Consider the following 10,872-nt stretch of genomic DNA (forward strand, 5'->3'; position numbering starts at 1 on the left):
TTGTTATTTGTCTCCATAAGTAGTTGCACAAAACCTTTGAAGTTGTCTTGTTGTTGGCTCAACAGTGCGGTGTACATCTGCTTCTGCTGACTCAACATCTCTGTTACTTGCGCCGCTGAAATATAATCCTCTTCTGCTTCAACATCCTCGTTCGCTTCTGATTTATTAGCTCTTTTGCCTCTTGGAGGCATTTTAATAGTTGTAGAATTTGAAAATGTAGAAGATGTGAAAAATCGTAGAACAGACAAGAGAAGCAGTAAAGATGTCTGCTCTCGCTTGCAACTCGGAAATCATCAGAAGAACACATTTTGAAATGCAATGTATGAGCATTATTTTGTGCACATTATAACATTTCCTAGTTCTTTTTCTTTCACTAGCGACAAACAATATTGTCATGGCTGTGGGACAACCCAAAAGGCCAGCAATCTAGTTAATGGGCAAAAGGAAGTCCCCTCTCTTTTCATTTCACTGTTTCCATATTATGTCTGACACCCAGCACTCATAAGAAGAGATAATTATCTATAACCACACAGACTTTACTGCCTATGGAAACAGCTGTTGGTGGTCATGGAACAATGCCTGATCCTTGTTAGGATTAACAAGGTGTCTCCTGTGACTGCCACCTCTACAGACAGAAAAGACTCTTCTTGTAGTTTTGATGATGAAACAAGATGGCGCTCCCCTGCATGCGACATCACAGCACAGCTCTCTGGGTTAAGTTATTTCTCTTTTGTCTCTTTATTGCTTATTTGTGCCATGCTAATGCCATAGTAAAGACTGCAAACATTATTTATTCTTGGGTATTCTTGTTTTTTGTATTTTGTATTCTTTTATACTCTTGGGTGTTCTTATATTTACACTAGGTGTTTGTTCTTTTGGCTTTAAACTCTTGACCCGACCCCAGGAGAACCCGGCACAAGAATTCCTATATGCCTAGACTGTCTGTTTATGCATAAATGGCAAATTTTGAATCTTGACTACATCTGAGATGGCTGCCATACAAGTGACAAATGTAACACATGGTTAAAGGTCAATGGAAAGTGTACATTACTGATAATCACTTTATTTGGCCAAGTATGTTATACTCACACATACACACAACTGCGGCACCAATCTCACACACGCCGATGGCGCATGTTCTCTAGAGGATCAGCACTTCACACTGGTACTTAAAGTCAGTGCATGTGATCGGTCAGTATGACCTGCTTTCACTGAAAATACTAAGGCTGATACATGATACTCATCAAAAGAGAAAAGCCATTAGCTGGTGCTTTGGATTACCTGGTATAGTGCACACACACACACACACACACCACAGAGTCACGTTGTTGTCTGTGACCAAGAGGCATTAAAAAGAGAATGACAGAATTAAGGTTGTCTTCCTATCACTAGATTAAAGGTACTGATATTTGTATTCGCTGGTGTTATTCATAGTGTCCAAGAGGCAACCAGACACCATAGTGTGGGGTGACAAACAAATCTTTATGCTATTAATAGAAGGAGATGGAAAAATGACAGCCAGCAGGCATGAGAGGGTAAAATCCTAGGATGAACACATAGGGTCAAGAACAAGAACGGAGTGAGGGCCATTTAAATAAGTATTGTCACACCGTGGTATATGAATATTTATGTTGCAGCAAAAAATAAGAATGATAACGTGAAAGAAAAAAGAACAGTCAGAGACAGATGTAAACATTCATTTGTTTTCTTCAATTTTCTGTGCTAATTGCTTCATCTTTTATGACATTACAAAAAAACTGGAGAAAACAGAATTGAGGTCAATAGGCCACGTGTTCAAACTCTGTTTCAGTGTAACGTCTGTTGACATGATATCGGGTCAATTCCCACCAATCAAAAGGTTTATCATGGCCTCAGACACAATGTTGTTCTGTCAGATTTGAAGCCTTGCCAGTTTTGTTTCACATTTAAATGGATGTTATGGACAGAGTGGAGACAGAGACAGAGCAGAGCAAGACTGACAAGGATCAGAAAACAAGGTTGCTGTAGATTGTTGTGTCAAGACAAGCTGGGGGATAAACAAATCATCTAGTTTCCACACCACTTAAACTGCCTGTAACACTGACTCAGTGTAAACCTCTCCAGATACTGTAAGAGTGGCCGCGAAATGCCAAGATGCCACTAGAGTCTTGTTTTGTTAGTTTTGGCAAACATTCCACATCATCCAACAGTGTAATGTTCTGTTTGCTTGTTGTGCCCAAAGCACAGCACTGACATTTGAAAGTTAAATGTTACCATAACCAGTAAGAATGATGACCATATTTACAACAAGAAGGCCCAGATTCCAATTTTACTTAAAGCTGTATAAGAAAATACCCTAAGGGAAACTATTAGTTTAAGATGATTTGAGTTTGGCCCTAGGTGACTGGGGGAAATATTTTCTCTCAGAGGCGTAGTAACTGTTTCTCACAGTAGACAGAAGAGCCTGCGATTATCAGTCTCAAACAAACAGCTCAAAGTAGGGCAGACTGCACACATACAAACACATATACCTCTAAGTATGAAGGGTTGAACAGTTCGTTGTCCTCTTTTTATTTTTATCAGATGGCAGGTGGTCTGGTAGATGAGCACAGAGAGAAGGAGTAAGGAGAAGATGGCTGTGCCAGATCAGTATCAGCAGCACTAGAGAATGAACCATCCCGCCTCTCTCTCTCTCTCTCTCTCTCTCACACACACACACACACACACACACACACACTCCTGTTCCATCCCATTACCACTGGCCATTCTGTGACCCCTGACCTGTGCATCTAGCCTACCTACTCTAATGCTGAGAAGGCAATTGTCAGCACTGTCAGCACTGCAGGCAAGCACTGGAGGTGCTTGCTTGCAGCCAAGGAGCAACATTCCTTGTCATAGTTCCCTCTAATAACGAGTGTAATGTATTTACATATAAACCAACATTCTATCTATTATCATTCAGGTAAAGGCTACTTCCTCAGTATAACATTATGGATAATCATAGGGTGAATAACATCAACTGGGATATTAGCACATGGATGCGCCTAACTCTCGTTTCCTCGTCATAATGCTGACAGCTTGGCGGTGAACGGAGAGAGTGTAGCATCGCTAACAGTTTGATGATTAATAATAAAAATGTCTCAATTTAATCCACTGCCAGATTAAAGATATTTTTGTCACCTAGCATTTTTTAAAGCTTACTTTGACCCAGCAGGTGTATGCAAGTATCCTCTCAGCTCTGGCAATGTATTCATGACTATCCAAACATAAAGAGTGCACATGTCCTCTACCACTGCTGTGTTGTAGGCTTGTCCCATTTGAATGAATACAAAGATAAAGTTCATCTAAAGAGCACCTAAAACAGAAGCCACATCACGCTCACTGTCCTTCTGATAGTGTCCCCTGCATTAAGGTTTTCTTCTCTTGATCATGCTCACATACAGTAAGGTCAGCTGCCCTACAGGGGTTTCAACGGAATAGTCCTCTTTATATATTGCGCCTATCACCATCCCGGGAAAAGTAACATAAAACAAACATTCTAGTCTAGTGGAGACCCATTAGATGAATGTATCCCCCAGCATGCCTACATTTTGTGTATTACAAGGCTACACACAGTAGCAGCTTCTACCGAGCAAAACTCTGCTTTTCTTGAAGAAGAGAGGCTTTCATTTTCTGGATATGTTTACATTTTTGATGCTCTACAATTCAGTACCCTGGACAAGTCCAAAAACATTCAGCAGGCAGTAGAGAGGGCAAGTGACAATAGGCAACAAACAGTATAAAAAAGAGACAGTCTAAAAGAGAAGTGAACTAAAAACATTGATTAATTGGCTGCTCACACTTGATCTAACACTTCATACTGCTGAAACAGAATCAGCATGGACAGGAGAGTTGAGATCTCATGTATGTTATTTGGTTCATCGCTAACTATTATAGAGTCTTGAAAGTCCTCAATATCTGAGAATGATCATTTATAAAAAAGTAATACTATGCATACTCAATGAAAATGAATAGGATGGGACTTCAGTGTTTATTCAGCTGCTTCAGTACATTTAATAATATTATTATATAAATGGACAAGGTTTGCATGCAACAACACTCAAAGCTAATATAGTTACTGCTGTAGCTTTGTTAATGTCCTAAAAACTATTGGTAATAATCATAAAAACAGGAACACAGTTCTCTGCTATTCCTTTTGACAAAAAGATGATCATGAGAGAAAAGGAACAATCTATTTGAACTAATTCTATAACACCAGACCGTGTACTGTCTATCTTTAGTAATTCCATGAATACAGTGCTGAGGGGCAAAACATGCTGTCCTCCTGCTAATGAAGCTTTCAGCCCTGCACCACAACCACACAATGACAGCTGGCAGGGGAGGGGCAGGAACTACAAGCCATGAAATAAGAGGGGGTAAAAATTGATTAGCAATTTTCATTTGCGCTAAGCTAAACAAAAGAAGGCTGCTGCCCTACTCTGCATATCATCATGGGGTGGGAGAGAAGGAGGATGAGTGGTGTTGGGGTGGGATGGGAAGTGATCGTTCTGAGCTCAAGGCATCTATTGTTTAGTTAGAGGATGTGGGTGTGAGGAGGTGAAGAGGGATTCAGCATGGGGGAACAAGAGGACTAGGGCAGCGACAAGAGGGGGAGCATAATGGACAGAACGACAGGAAAGAGAGCGAGTGAAGGAGAGGAGTGAGAGAAGGGACAGAGCCAGATGGGGGTAGCTGGGTTAAAGAGTGGTGGAAGAATTAAAACCGAGACAAGGAGGAAAATTCTGTGGGATGAATGAGAAAATTACAGGAAGAGAGGGAAGCAGAATGGTGAGGGACAAGTAAAGTCACAAGTAAAAAGCTGAAAAGATGGAGACAAAAGGGTTGAAGGAAGACTTATTATATTAGACTTGTTTTAAATTGAATTAGTTTATTCAATAAGGCAATGCACAATAAATACAATGTGCTGTCTCAAATAGCTTTATCAATCTGAATTCACATCTGTGGCCTTGGGGTGGAGGCTGCTGGTGGTGTGCAATTGGAATTAAAAAAGTCAAATAGGCTGGTGAAGTCCGGAAGGACAGGAGGGGGGAAAGCAGAGGGAAAGAAGTCTCCATGAGTCAATGACCAATCCAGAAAATTAAAACTGGACCAGGACTGAGCCACAGCGCTCTTTGAAAAACAAAAGCAAGGGATGGGGAAAAAGCTGTCACCACCATCACTTTTAAGGTATTAACACCACTGAATACAGAGACTCTGGCAATGGATACAGACTGAAAAAACAACAACTGCAGTATGTGCGCAGTAATTGTTTAGCCAAGCCATGTTATTGTGTGGGCAGTTATGTTGAAGGGCTTTTTGGCAGGGCCAGGCTGAATGATGGCTTAGTAACAGCGATACTAATGCACCTCTGTGTGTGTGTGTGTTTTCAGCAGGTTGTCATTCACTTTTAGTGGCTTAAACACACATGCACACACATACAGTGTTTCCATTACTTCAGGGGACGTTACATTGAATAACATTCATTTCCTGGAGACTTACCCTAACCCCATAGCCACTACTTGCCTAAGCACTAAGCCTAACTAGAGCATGATCAGGCCACATATTTCTGTCCAAACCTGACCTGTGCCTGAGAGTGTGGCATCCCTTGAGTTTGTACGGTGTTTCCCCCCTTCATCACTGAACAAAGCAGACATTTGAGTCCTCCAGCTGTCTTGTTTAAAGTTTGACCTACATGTCCAAACCTGACCAGAACATAATTTCTAATTTCTGTCCGAACCTTTGGCTACTGACAGGTCTGGTTGAGATCAGTTTGGGTATCCACACTCTGACCCTGATCATAACCTTAAACCAAGTCATCACTTTAAAATGTAATGATTTACATTTTTGGGACTTACGGTTTGTCCTCATAAGGAGATTGAGTCTCCACAATGTAACTGTGTAAATAGATTTACGTCTCCCACAACAAGTAATACCAGTCCCCCCTCCCCATACACACACACAGAGTAATAAATGCAAAAAAGCTTAGAAAACAGCAGCTGGTGAGAGAGAGAAAGGGTAAAAAAAAAAAAAAATCAACTTTTAACCAAAACATTGTACACAACTCTAAATTTAATTTTCTGCAAGATTAAGCACAATAATGACTAGCTTTATAAAAACCCATAACTAATGGCTTCCAATGAGCCAATCAATAGGCATTGATCTGCTCAGTATCTCATAGACTTGCAGTGCAAAGCTTATGTAAGTGAATGAGGGAAGAGGTGAAAGAAGAAAAACGAGGACAGAAGAGCGCTATATGGAAAAAAGATGAAAGAGAAAAAGACAGAAGGAGGAGGAGGAGACGCTGGTGGTGAGAGAGAAGACAGGTGCAGAAAAAAAGGAAAGGTTGAGGATGGAAAGAGATGAACAAGAGCAGACATGAGGAGACGAAAGTACCGAGAAAAGGCAGAAACTACAGGCAAGAAAAGAACAGAAGACAAGAGGTGAGAGTTTAGTAATTTCCCTAGAATACATAGCACTTGACACTGTTGTTATATGTACTATAGGTACCAAAGCATATTAACATGTTGTGTCCAGCACATAAACAACAATATGAAGAAATGCTCCTGAAGCTAAAGCTCTATTAGGACAATTAAAGGGGAACACTACCAATTTTGCACATGGAGTTTAGTCTACTGTTGATGAACATACTGTTTGTACAAGACACTTGGCAGTGCTTTAGTAGCATTTTTAAAAAAACCATTTAAGCTGCACAAATGTATCAGAAATGTTTCTGAAGCTTGAGTCATTCTAGGCTCTAAAAATCAGATCAGTTTATCTTGGCTGATACTGCTTCTGTTCTTCCTCCAGTGCCGAAGCACCAAGAAGACCCCCTTAATACGTAATGTACGCTTCAACCAAAGTGACTGCTGAACAGTGTCTGAAACCTCCTCCCCTGCAGTGATTGGCCAGGTGTGCGGAAGTGAAAAGTAAGCAGGTTTGAACCTCCCTCTCAAGATCTTTTCATTCGTTCTTCATGTGTTTTCATGTGTACAAGCAAGCATAGCACCAAATATGCTTTCAAAAAAGATAGAGCACCGTTATTTATATTTGAATTGTGATCACATCTCCCCCTTTCTGTGACACCTTGCCTTCGCATGAGGCTTTGGAACAGCTATAAACTATTTGGTGAGACGATACTAGTTTGTTTCCATGATAGCCCTGGGTAGCACTCAGCGCTTCTAATTCTTGATTTGACAGCTCAGTTTATGCCAGTTTCACACACAACTCACAAGCACAGTTCACTGCAATATATCACTGTTCTTTAAGATTATAGAGTATTTTCTATCTGGTGACTGCTATAATCCTGCAACAGTGACATCTTTGTGTGTAAAAAGCAGAAAGACACAGCTATAGAGAGTAACCCAGCTAAAGTTTTAAACAATATGCCATAATGAAAATCATCACTGTTTTTTAAAGGTTAATAGGGCAATTAGCTATCCAGTGGTAGCCTACAATGCTAATCCTACTCTTGACAGCTTTTTAGAGGCTCACAGACTAAGAACTAAAGGTGGTGGCATGTGAGGAGGAGGAGGATGGAGTGAAATGAAACAATCCTCTGCTGAAAATGCACCAAGGCTTAAATCCAGATAGGGCTGCTTGTGTTAATCTCCATGGATTAAGCCTCTAAATACTCCTATTCAAGCCAGTTAATTCATGCATATATCTGTCTCTGGCTCTTTTCATGTCATTTAAGATGACGGAGGGCGACTTCCAAGGAAATCAGTAGGAGGGTGGACGTGTCTACATTAATGCATGCAGGGCTCTCTCTTTAGGACCACGCAGCTACATATACAGTATCTTGATGCAGAACACACACACACAGATACACAAACTCCACAGTGCAGAGGTTTACATTGAGGTTTTAAAGGAGAAATGATGGTCAGAGGGTCGGGACTGAGAGTGGCCTCCAAAAGTTGAATGACAAATTCTGACAGCTGAATACTAATCATGAGATCAACCTCTGGTTCGATCTACAGGCTCTCAATGGGGCTTCTGTCTGGGAGAACCATGAAAAGGATTAGCAGTAAATACAGAAAGCCTGGAGAGAACAGAGAGACACCAATGGACAGATGTAACAAAAGGAGGAGGATGCAGAAGTGAGTAGTCGACAACTACAGTGACGTCAAATTAATCAACACGATCAGAAAGAAGGAAGAAAAGAAAAAACGTCATTCACATTTAATAATTTATATGTACTGTATAGTAGATAAACTACAAAAGAGGACAGAGGAGTTGTTGCAGTTTCATATGTTCAGTTTTACCTTAAAGTAAAAGTATGAAGCAGCAGAAAATGAAAATATTCAAGTGCACTTAAGTACAGTACTTGAGTAAATATACTTAGTTATGTTCCACCATGTATATCTTGGTGTAGGAGAATGCCAAACAAATAAAAATGTGAAGGCTAAAGAGAAAAAGAAAAACTGTTTCTACATTAATTCTTTTCCTGCAGTCCACTTGAAGCCCTGAAGTGGACTGCAGGTCTAGTGTCTGAGAAGCCTCAAGTCTCTGGTTACCAGTCTGTGTGCATACGTGTGTGTGTGTGTGTGTGTGTGTGTGTGTGTGTGTACGTGAGCAGGTTGGCAGACAGCAACACCTGCATTTAGTATAAACAGGAATACACATCCGCCAGAAAGGCCTCCAGTTAAATAGAGGCTCACATCAGGCCAGAGACTAAGATCAGGTTAGGTTCAGTGGTAGTAGTGTAAAGTTATCTGATTAAAATAACTTTATGTTGATAGAAAAGGTGTAAAAAAGGTTTACAAATGTTCAGTAGTGGATTCATAATTATACACAGGTCACACTACACTAAGCTGAGTGACATAGCACAGATGAAACCCATGGGTGAAGCTCACGGCTCAAACTGCATCAGTGTAATGACTCAGCAATTAAGACCTAGCCACAAATATTTACACTGGCTAACAAACAGGAATAAACAAAGAGTTGTGACTGGCTTCGCTCTGGCAGCAGATATTACTGCTGCTGGGAGCTACTGAGAGTGTGCCCACCAGCAGCTGCAGAATCAGCATCTTGGAGCCTTGGATTGCCACAGGTCTGATCAGATAGCTGTGATCAGGGCCCATCACACCTCTCTCAAGCCGATTTCATGCAGCTCAACATGTAGGTGTGGAGGAGTGTACTGGTGGGAACTAACTGAATGAATGGCAACAAATTAATCTTCAAATAAAAACAGTAATACAGCAACAAGGCTGTATAATTTCAGAGGCATCACATGTACATACAACCAGTAATAATGACCTCTCTATGCTATACTGAAATGTCAACAGATAGACGGAGTAAGAAAACCATCTTGTAATCATTCCTGATTTAGAAAAATAGTTGTAAATCAATACTCTCTCCTAGGAAATTCATGGTCTGCACTGGGTCTATGATACAAATTTTGCGGCAGTTGGCCATACACATAATGTAGTACCCGGAGACTAACTCCACTTCAGGCCAGTGACGGTGTTACAGTCCTTATGTGACTCAATGGAAAGATGGAGAGAATATACAGACTGGACAAAGAAAGGTGCCAGTTGGGCCAAAGTCCAACACCAGGACCCTGTCACAGTGAGGTACCAGTCACTGGGCCAGTAAATCAGTGCCAATTAAAATGCCGGCAAAAGCAGATGACACAATCTGACAATTAAAAAAACAAAAAAACCCAAATATTGAAACTAATTAAGACATTAGAAAAACAAAGGAATAAAATGTTGCTTTCCCATTTGCTTAGTGAATTTTTTGGACATTAAAAATATTTGTATCACATTTAAGAATAGCAGGATTTCACAGCACTGTTCTGTCTCTGAAACATTAAAATGGGATTAAAAGGAGTAAATAAACAATATACTACAAGCTTGTAAACTAATTTACCAATGAGATTTCCAGGGGGCTGTTAGAGTAGTGCATCTTGCTTCTATCTTGGTTATTTAACCAGAAAAGTGACTTTTAACAATGAGTTGATTGCACTGCTCCTCTTACCTGGTGTTCTTCTACTCAGGTAATTGCTGTATGGTCTGCTCAGCCCTCAGGTACTGTAATAGGATGAAAGAAAATGACAGCGTTGTAGCTCGGAAACTCTTTTGTCAGGGTTATACTGCAACAAGTGGGAAATGGGACACACATGGTAAGACAGTACGAGACGACCAGCAACATGTTGCGTGTAGAGGTCTGCAGGCATTTAAAGTCTTTATACTTTGCATCTTACTCTCAGGCCCTGTCTCTCATCATCTTCCCATTCTTGCTTTCTCTTACAGTCTCTCGTGACCATCCTTCACTCTGATCTGACAGTCCCTGATTGGCCGACCCAGCTTGAGCACTAACCAGTGACAGGCTTTAATTATTGAGCGGCTGACCTCAATTGGTTGACTGGAGCAGCCTAAAACCCATTGCGCCACACACAAGAGGACTGCTTGCACATACATAGGCACAGGCATTTGCACACTATGCTCACACACCCACGGTCTCACTACATACTACACACTTACAGGCTCACCCTGGGGACAGTTTCTAAAGTCTAAATATATGTGGTGGACAACATCAACTCTGCCTGTTACTCCCCTCAGTTCATTGATGCTTAGAATAAATTATGATAAAATAAATGCTACAAAAACAAGTATGTCTACCATGTACAGAAACAATATGCAATATATTTAAAGGTTAATAATAAGTTTAATCATTCATAGAACACTGATTTGTGGAATGAATTTCAGTTTACCCTATTTAGTGCAGCTACCACAAAAATTGTAATGTAAAATTCTGAAATATCTGTTTCGAACAGGTTGTTTCAAGGAAACCCTACAATGTAACATTAGCTATTTTATATCCTTATTGCAATGGCTACTACAGAAGTAGACA

The 10,872-nt window shown here is 40.5% G+C and overlaps 1 protein-coding gene across 1 annotated transcript in view; it reads right to left on the bottom strand.

Annotated features, from left to right (window-relative positions):
- esrrga (estrogen-related receptor gamma a) overlaps positions 1–10,029 on the bottom strand; it is a 159,703-nt gene extending 149,674 nt beyond the window's left edge. Inside the window, exon 1 of the mRNA XM_020589923.1 lies at positions 9,997–10,029. The gene's annotated coding sequence lies outside the window, so the exon portion shown is untranslated. The remainder of the gene's footprint in view (positions 1–9,996) is intronic.
- Between the last annotated feature and the right edge of the window lie 843 nt (positions 10,030–10,872).

Source organism: Monopterus albus, unplaced genomic scaffold (genome assembly GCF_001952655.1).
Source record: "Monopterus albus unplaced genomic scaffold, M_albus_1.0 scaffold10.1, whole genome shotgun sequence".
Taxonomy (NCBI): domain Eukaryota; kingdom Metazoa; phylum Chordata; class Actinopteri; order Synbranchiformes; family Synbranchidae; genus Monopterus; species Monopterus albus.